The sequence below is a fragment of the Oncorhynchus nerka genome, linkage group LG14, assembly GCF_034236695.1.
Source record: "Oncorhynchus nerka isolate Pitt River linkage group LG14, Oner_Uvic_2.0, whole genome shotgun sequence".
NCBI lineage: Eukaryota > Metazoa > Chordata > Actinopteri > Salmoniformes > Salmonidae > Oncorhynchus > Oncorhynchus nerka.
The window spans coordinates 19,251,546-19,263,782 of record NC_088409.1 but is presented as its reverse complement, the minus strand read 5'-3'; positions in this window follow the sequence as shown (position 1 = coordinate 19,263,782).

Sequence of the window (12,237 nt, the reverse complement as noted above, 5' to 3'; positions counted from 1 at the left end):
GAAGTAACTTGGAGGGTTCAGGGAGGGAGGGAGGGAGGGAGGGAGGGGTCAGGGAGGGAGGGAGGGAGGGGTCAGGGAGGGAGGGAGGGGTCAGGGTTTTGGAAGATTGAACTATTTATTGTCCTGGATGGATTTTATCTTTCAGTTTTTCTTCTGTTCAGTCAGGTGACCTTGTGTGTAATGAATTTAGTTAATTTCAGGTTAGAATGAGACCTCAATATTCATGTTTTAGTCAACAGCTAACTTAAAGTTAAGGTCAGCGATATGACGTAGATGCACAAAGTGAACAGCATAGTGGGTCAATTTCCACAACTAAGAGCGTTGGCGTGCGAGTGTAAACTTCTCCTCTGTTTTGTTCCCGTGGCTACCACATTGTAAGAGGTTTAAGTGAACCTGTGCAGATATAGTGACTGTGTGAGAGTGAAGTCTTGCAGTGTTGCTTGTGCAACGTCATTTCGCTGACTCTACCTTTAACTCCCAGGTTGTAGATGAATAGTTTTGAAATGTTCGTTTCAGAGAATATCCTGGGATTGTACTGATGGACACCTCTTTTCCCCAAAAAAGTTCATAGACATTTGATTGGCCAATGAATTACTTACTTGATAAGTAGCATGGTTAGGGTCAGAAATCCAGATTTCTTAAAACATTTCTTTAAAAAATGTAATCGAAGTCAATCAACAGTGAAATCAATGATATGCTGGATTCATCCAACAGCTGATCTGAAATGTCTTAGGTGATAGTAGAAAGTAATAGGGTAGACATCTATAATACGCCTTTTTTCTAGTGTTGGAATAAGACATAAGTATTGAAGCGACTGCTGTTATATTTAGTGACCCCTGACTGACAATTCCCTTATAAGCAAGACATTCCCATCCAAGTACAGTACAATAAGTGTTTTCTCAGGACAAATACTGTAAAAGGGTAATGTTGTTCATGTGGTGTTGTCGATGAAAGCAATGTGATACTAGTGCCCTATTCCTAATCCTATCAGATACACAGTACATGAAATAACTTGGTGTAAGGGTTGAAGGTTTGACTTGGAATTGGGCATATACATAGCCCTTATCTAAACCCGTGCCTTTATACTGACTAGTAATATTCATAGATAGCAATATCTACTCAATGTTTTGCGCCAATGTTTTATGCCTTCATTTTTGTCATTTAAAAAACGTCTTCTGTGTCAATAATTCATCATGCAATAAATGCCATCACTTTTCTGAAGTATTTAGTTTCATGGGATTACTGGTTAAGAGCTTATATCTGTATATATCTCTATCTCTATATATCTCTATCTATATATCTATCTATATATCTCTCTCTATATATATATCTATCTCTATATCTCTATACATCTATCTATATACATCTATCTATATCTATATACATCTATCTATATATATATATATATATATATATATATTAAAGATGAAGCGTGGCTAGGTCTTTCAGCATGACAATGATCCCAAACACACCGCCCGGGCAACGAAGGAGTGGCTTCGTAAGAAGCATTTCAAGGTCCTGGAGTGGCCCAGCCAGTCTCCAGATCTCAACCCCATAGAAAATCTTTGGAGGGAGTTGAAAGTCCATGTTGCCCAGCAACAGCCCCAAAACATCACTGCTCTAGAGGAGATCTGCATGGAGGAATGGGCCAAAATACCAGCAACAGTGTGTGAAAACCTTGTGAAGATTTACAGAAAATGTTTGACCTCTGTCATTGCCAACAAAGGGTATATAACAAAGTATTGAGATAAACTTTTGTTATTGACCAAATACTTATTTTCCACCATAATTTGCAAATTAAATTCATAAAAAATCCTACAATGTGATTTTCTGGATTTCTTTTCCTCATTTTATCTGTCATAGTTGAAGTGTACCTATGATGAAAATTACAGGCCTCTCTCATCTTTAAGTGGGAGAGCTTGCACAATTGGTGGCTGACTAAATCCTTTTTTGCCCCACTGTATATATATATATATATATAGAGAGAGATGTGTGTGTGTATATATATATCTCATATATATATATATGTGTGTATATATCTCTATATATATATACTCACACACATCTCTCTCTCTATATATATATATATATATATATATATATACACACACACCTCTCTCTCTACATATATATATATGTGTGTATATATACATATATATATCTCACTATATCTATCTAGCTCTATATATATCTATATATAATCTGTTATTTAGCCCTTGTAATAATTCTACTGTATCAGAGATAGTAGTGTTGTGCTGGTCCAACCCCTCAACCTACGTGTGAATTCAGTTAGTCCACAAGGGGGCACATGTTATTCACAACAAAACCATCAGTAGTTCAACAGGAATTGCTTTAGGGAATGCGAACCATAATATAAACCTTTTTTAACCACTTTAAAGATATTAATAAAATGTTCACAAAGCTTATCATTTTAATGCAGTTTTAATTTTTGTATTAAAAAAAGTCAATATACTGTCCTTTTACTTAATTTTTTCATTTTAGCAATTTAGCAGACGCTCTTACCCAGAACGACTTACAGGAGCAATTAGGATTAAGTGCCTTGCTCAAGGGCACATTGACAGATTTTTCACTTAGTCAGCTCAGAGATTCTGTATTATATGGGTGGGTTGAGACCAAAGTCATGCCATGAATTTTATCCCCAGCTCATGCTTATGTAAATGACCTCCACTAATGAAACTGAATAACATGACTTTATTTCCTCAGCTTATATTGTGAGGCAGATGGAGCTATAGAACAGCATGTCAGAATAAATGCAGTTGGTGAACATGAAGCTGCTACTTTGGGCTGCTGAAAGTAAACAAATGGGGCCCCAGGGAGAGCAGGGCTGCTGGAGGCAGCACAGTGTGAGTAATGTTCTCCCTACTAGCCTCCCATCTCAAACCCAAACAACGTTTCCACAGACATCTCACTTCTTCCACTGCTTCCTCCCTCCCATCCGCCTTTCCTTCTCCCTTCTCAGACTGGACTAGGCTTCTCCTGACGTGTATGTAGCTGAAACCAAACAGAGCTTTCATGGAGGGTTTGATCAACAGGCCAACAATGGACACCATATTGCATGGGGGTAGTGGTACTGATATCTCTGATTCTCATACATAATGTCTCTGCTGCCATATTCCTGGCAGGTCTCTCTGTAACAGGCCTCTCTGCACCAATAGAGTAGGTTGATATCAGATCGTCACGAGACCAAAAAAGTTTGGGCAGCAGTTTTTTTTTTAAATATCAAGAATATCTCCTCCATTTACATTAACACATACATAAGCCTGAAACACGGGAAGACAACATGATTTTGTCAACAACATAAATGTAATAATACCATCCAGCCTCTTTTTTAAAAAGTGTACAACCCTTTCCACAGAGGGTTCTACATGTAACCCAAAAGAGTTCTACCTGGAACCAAAAGGGGTCCTCCTATGGGGACAGCTGCAGAACCCCTTTTCTAAGAGTGTGTACTTTAAAGTGAATTCCCTTGCCTCCACCAGGAATAGTGAGGAGGAGGTACTAATCAGTATTTCCCTGTGTTTAGGCCATGTCCCACCCGGCAACACAGGAATGTCTTGGACCTTTCCCAGGTCATTAATGGAAGAGTATGGACATTTTCAGCTGGGGATTTTGTACACTTGAATAGGGGAAGGGGCATTGGTTATAGATACACTATTGTTCAAAAGTTTGTGGTCACTTAGAAATGCCCTTGTTTTTGAAAGAAAAACCCATTTTATTGTCCATTAAAATCACATCACATTATCAGCAACCATCACTTTATGTTTCATTGGCACATTGTGTTAGCTAATCCAAGGTTATCATTTTAAAAGGCTAATTGATCATTAGAAAACCCTTTTGCGATTATGTTAGCAGAGCTGAAAACTGTTGTTCTGATTAAAGAAGAAATAAAACTGGCCTTTAGAATATTTGAGTATCTCGAGAATCAGCATTTGTGGGTTCAATTACAGAAACAAAGACCTTTCTTCTGAGACTCGTCAGTCTATTCTTGTTCTGAGAAATGAAGGCTATTCCATGCGAGATATTGCCAAGAAACTGAAGATCTCGTACAACACTGTCTACTACTCCCTTCACAGAACAGCGCCATCTCTACTACTCCCTTCACAGAACAGCGCCATCTCTACTACTCCCTTCACAGAACAGCGCCATCTCTACTACTCCCTTCACAGAAAAGCTCTAACCAGAATAGAAAGAGGAGTGGTAGGCCTCGGTGCATAACTGAGCAAGAGGACAAGTACATTAGATTGTCTAGTTTGAGAAAGACGCCTCACAAGTCCTCAACTGGCAAGCTTCATTAAATAGTACCCGCAAAACACCAGTCTCAACGTCAACAGTGAAGAGGCGACTCCGGGATGCTGGCCTTCTAGGCAGAGTTGCAAAGAAAAAGCCATATCTCTGTCCAGTTTCCGTGTTCTTTTCCCCATCTTAATCTTTTATTGGCCAGTCTGAGATATGGCTTTTTCTTTGAAAACGTTTGAATGGTAGTGGATATACACACACAGTATACAATAAGAAACAGTAATGCGCATGTAAGTCAAGGATCCGGTTATACTATTCGTATCTACGCTTTATGTTCAACAACTTCTCAACCAGTGGCGGTCGGTGCCGTTTAAGATGAGGGAGGACGCAATTGTTTTTTATGAGCATGGCCTTTTTTCTATTACAGCATATTGGATGACTGTCATTAATTTTCCATTCACCCTGCTCAATGTAACATTGATAGGTTTAGGCTACTACATGATAAATACACCACATGAATACCACATTTGATCCCTAAGATTAAGTATCAAAAGTAAAAGTATAAATCATTTCAAATACCTTATGAAGCAAACCAGACGGCATCAGTTTTCATGTTTTAAAAAAATGTACTGATAACCAGGGGCATGCTCTAACACTCAGACATAATTTATAAATGAGGCATGTGTTTAGTCAAGTCCGCCAGATCAGGTCCGCCAGATCAGAGGCATTAGGGATGACCAGGGATGTTCTCTTGATAAGTGTGTGAATTGGGCAGTTTTCCTGTCCTGCTAAGCATTCAAAATGTAACAAGTACTTTTGGGTGTCAGGGAAAATGTATAGAGTAAAAAGTACAAAATTGTCTTTAAGTATGTAGTGAAGTAAAAGTTGTCAAAAATATAAATATTAAAGCAAAGATACCCCCAAAAAACACTTATTAGTATTTTTACTTAGTTCTAGCAGTTCTGTAAAGTACTTAACACATTAGTAAACCTGCTACAATCATGCAGAACAGTTTAACAGTTACACCTGCGGGCCACAGTGGCAATAAATTAATAAAACCAAAAGCTTACCTTGACTTGGAAGAGTTCCAGTGTTGGATTGCCAGCTAGGTAACACAGCACTTCTCTCTGTTTGAGCCGGGTGTTTGAGTAGGCTAAACTAGCTAGCTGCATTCGCTAGCTAAGTAAGTGAAAAAAAAGATGAAATATAGCTAGCTCGCTCTTGCGTCTCCTTTATTTAAGAATTGAATTTTTCAAAACTGCTCAACCATTGTCTTTCTCTTTGAGTCAACTACTCACAGCAGTGCTAGATCGCTGTAGTTTATGCTTGCATTCATACTCTTATCCTTTGATTGGGTGGTCAACATGTCAGTTCATGCTGCAAGAGCTCTGATATATTGGAGGTCTTCCTCCAGAAATTGAAATAATTAATATGTAATTCTATGGAAGGGGGTGAGAACCACGAGCCTCCTTTTGTATTAAAGTCAATGTACCCAGAGGATGGAAACTAGCTGTCCTCCGGCTATATCATGGTGCTACCCTACAGAGTGCTGTTGAGGCTACTGTAGACCTTCGTTGCAAAACAGTGCGTTTTAATCCATCCACCATTTGGGATGACGTGAATATATGTATAGTTTTTATCTAAAAAGGATAACTTGATGCTTCACTATTTTTATGAAATTCACTGAGGATGGTCCTCCCCTTCCTCTTCTAAGGAGCCTCCACTGGTCTCAATGTCTTCTTTTCAACAAACAAGGATTCAGAGACATGGGTGCTGTAGGGTTTCCCTTTTACTTCAGTCAACCAAAAGCATGTTTGGAATATAAACCCATATACAAACTCAAACACATCAGATAAAGAAGAGATGTTTAAATACACGTGATAGTGTGAGGCTGTATAAAGGTTGACCTTTTTATGATTATATTCTTCTCATAAGCAGCCTATAATACTGTGACAGACATACGTGAACATAAAAGCACAAAACTATCATCATAAAAATGTGCTCTCATAAATAATGTAAACAGGGGTGGCATTGACATATCTAACTCTAAAAAGCTTCAGGGCAACACTGAAAAACAGCTTATGTCCTCTTGATTTCAAAGCATTCAAATAGCGACCATTCAAGATGGAGGGGTGGTTTGGTCTGGCTCTCAGCCTAGCCCTTAGTTTAAACACTCTGGAGGCACTTATATGAAACAACAGCTGCCTGCTCTTCAAAGCACACACAGGTGACTTCTTATCCCTAACAACTGACCGGTCATCAGGATGGTGTATCTCAAAGAAGGAGAAATTACTTTAAGCATTCTTTGTAAACTGTACAAAATAGAGTGTTTAACAAAGTTAACTGGCTAACTTGTAACTATCCTGAAGTGAAACCAGTCTCGGGCTAAGCTGAAGTTCTGATTGTTTAATGGGCCCCGGGCCAGTTGTTGGGGTAAGAAGTTACTGTCGCACAGAACACTGACAATGAAGTCATCTTGGTACTTCAGGGGAAGAAATGATAGATCCGTTTTACACAGAAGCACCTACAGTTCGAGATAGAGGAAGAGTGATGGGGAAAGAGGAAACACTAGTTAACCAAAGTTTAGTCAACTAAGAACAAAAAGCACTTCCTAGCCCTTGTAACAGCACTACGTAATAGCCGGCAGCACAGGAAATGGAACGGAATTAACTCCTGATCTGCGTTGCAAAAGAAAGCTCCACTGTAGCAAATATGCATCTATTTCATGATATGATTACAGGTTATAATTGAATTCCTTTTCAGTTGAGCGTCTGTCTTTCAGAGGCTCGGTACATGTCGCTAAGCAATTGAAGGAAAACCCAATAAGGATTTCAAAGAATTTCAGACTTACTGGTTGGCTGGGAACCACATGTGACCTTATAGGATGTCCATATGCTGACAGCCAGTAGGAATGTGGCGATGAAGCCAAATGCCTGTAAAGGTCAACAAGAAAGATGCCTCATTATAAAAACCCTACACGTTGGTCATCTGTCAAGCATTGAGGGGACAGCTGTAAGTCCCCAAGCTGGTTACAAGTGAAAGAGGAAAAGACCATTTTAGGAGAATGATTATTAACTGACTTTTTAGATCTCAAAACTGTACTTGACAGGATGGGATGAACTCCTTAAAGGTGAATGGAAACACGAGGAAGTAAAGTTAAGAGATGTATTCCATCAACTAATACTAAACATGTGCATTTAACATTCAATTGGGATTTTGATATTGAACAATGTTTATTCGAGTAGCACCATCTTGAATTGCTATAGTAACGACTGACGCCAATGCTGACATCAGGAAACGCCTTGTCTCCACTGGACCTGAAAAGTTTCTCACAACTTTGATAGCTTTGTCATTGAGAGGACAACAATATTAAGGCAAGAAACTGTATAGAATGCATTTTTATGTTGCTATTTATAACATTTACATTTTAGAGTTTTTTTTTTGATTGATAAGATGAGGCTGTGAAATTACATTTATTTGATAACAAGCCGACTAGACAGTCAGCCAAGCTGAGGCAACTAGCAAGCTATTTTGTTGATTTAGCTAGCTCTTCTCTTGTCCTTTTCCATGTTAATGTTGTGTTCACTAACTGTAAAAAATAAAATGCTCATATTGGCAATTTGAAGAGCATTTGTCATTGGCATTAGCTAAGAGCTCAAATCAACTGGCTAGTGTCTGACTGAATTTGCAGCTAGCTAGCTAGACAGTGTCAAGGAAGATAGAGACTGGACAACATGCTGCTTAGGCTGCAGACAGGGCCAAGGGAGATAGGGGCTATAGAGACTGGACAACATGCTGCAGACAGGGCCAAGGGAGATAGGGGCTGTAGAGACTGAACAACATGCTGCTTAGGCTGCAGACAGGGCCAAGGGAGATAGGGGCTGTAGAGACTGGACACCATGCTGCTTAGGCTACAGACAGGGCCAAGGGAAATAAGGGCTGTAGAGACTGGACAACATGCTGCTTAGGCTGCAGACAGTCCAAGGGAGATAGGGGCTGTAGAGACTGGACACCATGCTGCTTAGGCTACAGACAGGGCCAAGGGAGATAGGGGCTGTAGAGACTGGACAACATGCTGCTTAGGCTGCAGACAGTCCAAGGGAGATAGGGGCTGTAGAGACTGGACAACATGCTGCTTAGGCTGCAGACAGTCCAAGGGAGATAGGGGCTGTAGAGACTGGACAATATGCTGCTTAGGCTACAGACAGGGCCAAGGGAGATGGAGGGGCTGCAGACAGTCCAAGGAGACTGGACAACATGCTGCAGACAGGGCCAAGGGTGATAGGGGATGTAGAGACTGGACAACATGCTGCAGACAGGGCCAAGGGAGATAGGGGATGTAGAGACTGGACAACATGCTGCTTAGGCTGCAGACAGGGCCAAGGGAGATAGGGGCTGTAGAGACTGGACAACATGCTGCTTAGGCTGCAGACAGGGCCAAGGGAGATAGGGGCTGTAGAGACTGGACAACATGCTGCAGACAGGGACAAGGGAGATAGGGGCTGTAGAGACTGGACAACATGCTGCTTAGGCTACAGACAGGGCCAAGGGAGATAGGGGCTGTAGAGACTGGACAACATGCTGCAGACAGGGCCAAGGGAGATAGGGGCTGTAGAGACTGGACAACATGCTGCAGACAGGGCCAAGGGAGATAGGGGCTGTAGAGACTGGACAACATGCTGCAGACAGGGCCAAGGGAGATAGGGGCTGTAGAGACTGGACAACATGCTGCTTAGGCTGCAGACAGGGCCAAGGGAGATAGGGGCTGTAGAGACTGGACAATATGCTGCTTAGGCTGCAGACAGGGCCAAGGGAGATAGGGGCTGTAGAGACTGGACAACATGCTGCTTAGGCTACAGACATGGCCAAGGGAAATAGGGGCTGTAGAGACTGGACAACATGCTGCAGACAGGGCCAAGGGAGATAGGGGCTGTAGAGACTGGACAACATGCTGCAGACAGGGCCAAGGGAGATAGGGGCTGTAGAGACTGAACAACATGCTGCTTAGGTTGCAGACAGGGCCAAGGGAGATAGGGGCTGTAGAGACTGGACACCATGCTGCTTAGGCTACAGACAGGGCCAAGGGAAATAGGGGCTGTAGAGACTGGACAACATGCTGCTTATGCTGCAGACAGTCCAAGGGAGATAGGGGCTGTAGAGACTGGACACCATGCTGCTTAGGCTACAGACAGGGCCAAGGGAGATAGGGGCTGTAGAGACTGGACAACATGCTGCTTAGGCTGCAGACAGTCCAAGGGAGATAGGGGCTGTAGAGACTGGACAATATGCTGCTTAGGCTACAGACAGTCCAAGGGAGATAGGGGCTGTAGAGACTGGACAACATGCTGCAGACAGGGCCAAGGGTGATAGGGGATGTAGAGACTGGACAACATGCTGCAGACAGGGCCAAGGGAGATAGGGGATGTAGAGACTGGACAACATGCTGCTTAGGCTGCAGACAGGGCCAAGGGAGATAGGGGCTGTAGAGACTGGACAACATGCTGCAGACAGGGCCAAGGGAGATAGGGGCTGTAGAGACTGGACAACATGCTGCTTAGGCTGCAGACAGGGCCAAGGGAGATAGGGGCTGTAGAGACTGGACAACATGCTGCAGACAGGGCCAAGGGAGATAGGGGCTGTAGAGACTGGACAACATGCTGCTTAGGCTGCAGACAGGGCCAAGGGAGATAGGGGCTGTAGAGACTGGACAACATGCTGCAGACAGGGCCAAGGGAGATAGGGGCTGTAGAGACTGGACAACATGCTGCAGACAGGGCCAAGGGAGATAGGGGCTGTAGAGACTGGACAACATGCTGCAGACAGGGCCAAGGGAGATAGGGGCTGTAGAGACTGGACAACATGCTGCTTAGGCTGCAGACAGGGCCAAGGGAGATAGGGGCTGTAGAGACTGGACAACATGCTGCAGACAGGGCCAAGGGAGATAGGGGCTGTAGAGACTGGACAATATGCTGCTTAGGCTGCAGACAGGGCCAAGGGAGATAGGGGCTGTAGAGACTGGACACCATGCTGCTTAGGCTGCAGACAGGGCCAAGGGAGATAGGGGCTGTAGAGACTGGACAACATGCTGCAGACAGAGCCAAGGGAGATAGGGGCTGTAGAGACTGGACAACATGCTGCAGACAGGGCCAAGGGAGATAGTTGCTGTAGAGACTGGACAACATGCTGCAGACAGGGCCAAGGGAGATAGGGGCTGTAGAGACTGGACAACATGCTGCAGACAGGGCCAAGGGAGATAGGGGCTGTAGAGACTGGACAACATGCTGCTTAGGCTGCAGACAGGGCCAAGGGAGATAGGGGCTGTAGAGACTGGACAACATGCTGCTTAGGCTACAGACAGTCCAAGGGACAACCACACCCTCACTCTCACAGCCTAGGTGAACTTCATTGTACTGGAGGACAACTCTAGAAATGGTTGGATTTTTTTTACAGGAAAGATAGAAAGGAGATTATGACGTGGTTTGTTTGTGTTGCACCAGAATGCAAGGGCAAGTAGTTATGCATTGTAGGGGGATCCATTATTTTAGGTTGTGGTACTCCAGTGAGTGTGACTCATTGCAGACATACACTAACTAGTAAAGGGACTCCTAGTCTTCAGTGACAATCTGAACTACTGGCTGGTCATTTCACCTCTCTTGCATGCTTTTAATTTGTTCCCATTCTGACTCTTCCTGTATAAGGCTATAAACCCAGTGGAATGTATGTGCAGAAGAAATTGAAGTTGTCAAAGCCAATTATTGTTATTATATTACTTATTCTTATCATATTTTGTCATTCCAATTTTCGATGTGGACTTGCACTTTGTTTTCAGGCTTGAGTGAGACGATGTATTCCCCTCAGTTTTTCAATAAAGTTCTTGATTTATTCATATTATATTACTTGTGTATGTCTTTCCTCATCATATGTAAGACTAAATGCCATTTGTAATATGTTTTGGTTCACATTTGTGTTTAATATACAATCCATATAAGAAAGGGTCTGATAACAGAACATTCCATAGAATTCTAGAAAAATACCACCATTCACTAAAACGTCTGGAACTCAATCATAGTAGAACATATTACTATTCTGATTAGCAGTTGTTTGGGGGGGAAAAAAACAGATTTTCGTATCAGATTGTTCTTAACTGATTACCATTTGATTGATGTGGTGCTATTGTATGTAATATAATTTAAGGGCTGTTTCTCAGCTTTCAAAATATGTATAAAACCTTTGGATATGGTTTGAAACCAGCAAATTTTCAGACAGTTTTCAAATTCGGCCTTTTTTGGGAAATCCTACCAGTGATGCAACAATGCCAATATGGTGATTTACAGTTCCAGTTAGCTGGTGTTCTAAAGCCGAGTGTTTCCACTCCCCTTTAATAGCCATTTGGCCTGCTTTAAAGGGAAATCCTGCCAGTGATGCAACAATGCCAATATGGTGATTTACAGTTCCAGTTAGCTGGTGTTCTAAAGCCTAGTTTTTCCACTCCCCTTTAATAGCCATTTGGCCTGCTTTAAAGGGAAATCCTGCCAGTGATGCAACAATCCCAATATGGTGATTTACAGTTCCAGTTAGCTGGTGTTCTAAAGCCTAGTGTTTCCACTCCCCTTTAATAGCCATTTGGCCTGCTTTAAAGGGAAATCCTGCCAGTGATGCAACAATGCCAATATGGTGATTTACAGTTCCAGTTAGCTGGTGTTGTAAAGCCTAGTGTTTCCACTCCCCTTTAATAGCCATTTGGCCTGCTTTAAAGTGAAATCCCACACACTCACCACATAACAAACAGAAATAAACTATGGAGAGCTTAGATATAAGGTTTCATTTTTGCAAACAGGGCCTCTCAATTATCTTCAGCTAAATGCTGAGATACTAGGATAGATAAAAAATAATTAACATTCTTCAGCTTTGGAATGGAGCACCAGAAAACAGGAAAGCATCTGCTATGTTACTCACCGAACCAGCTTCGAGTTCAGACAC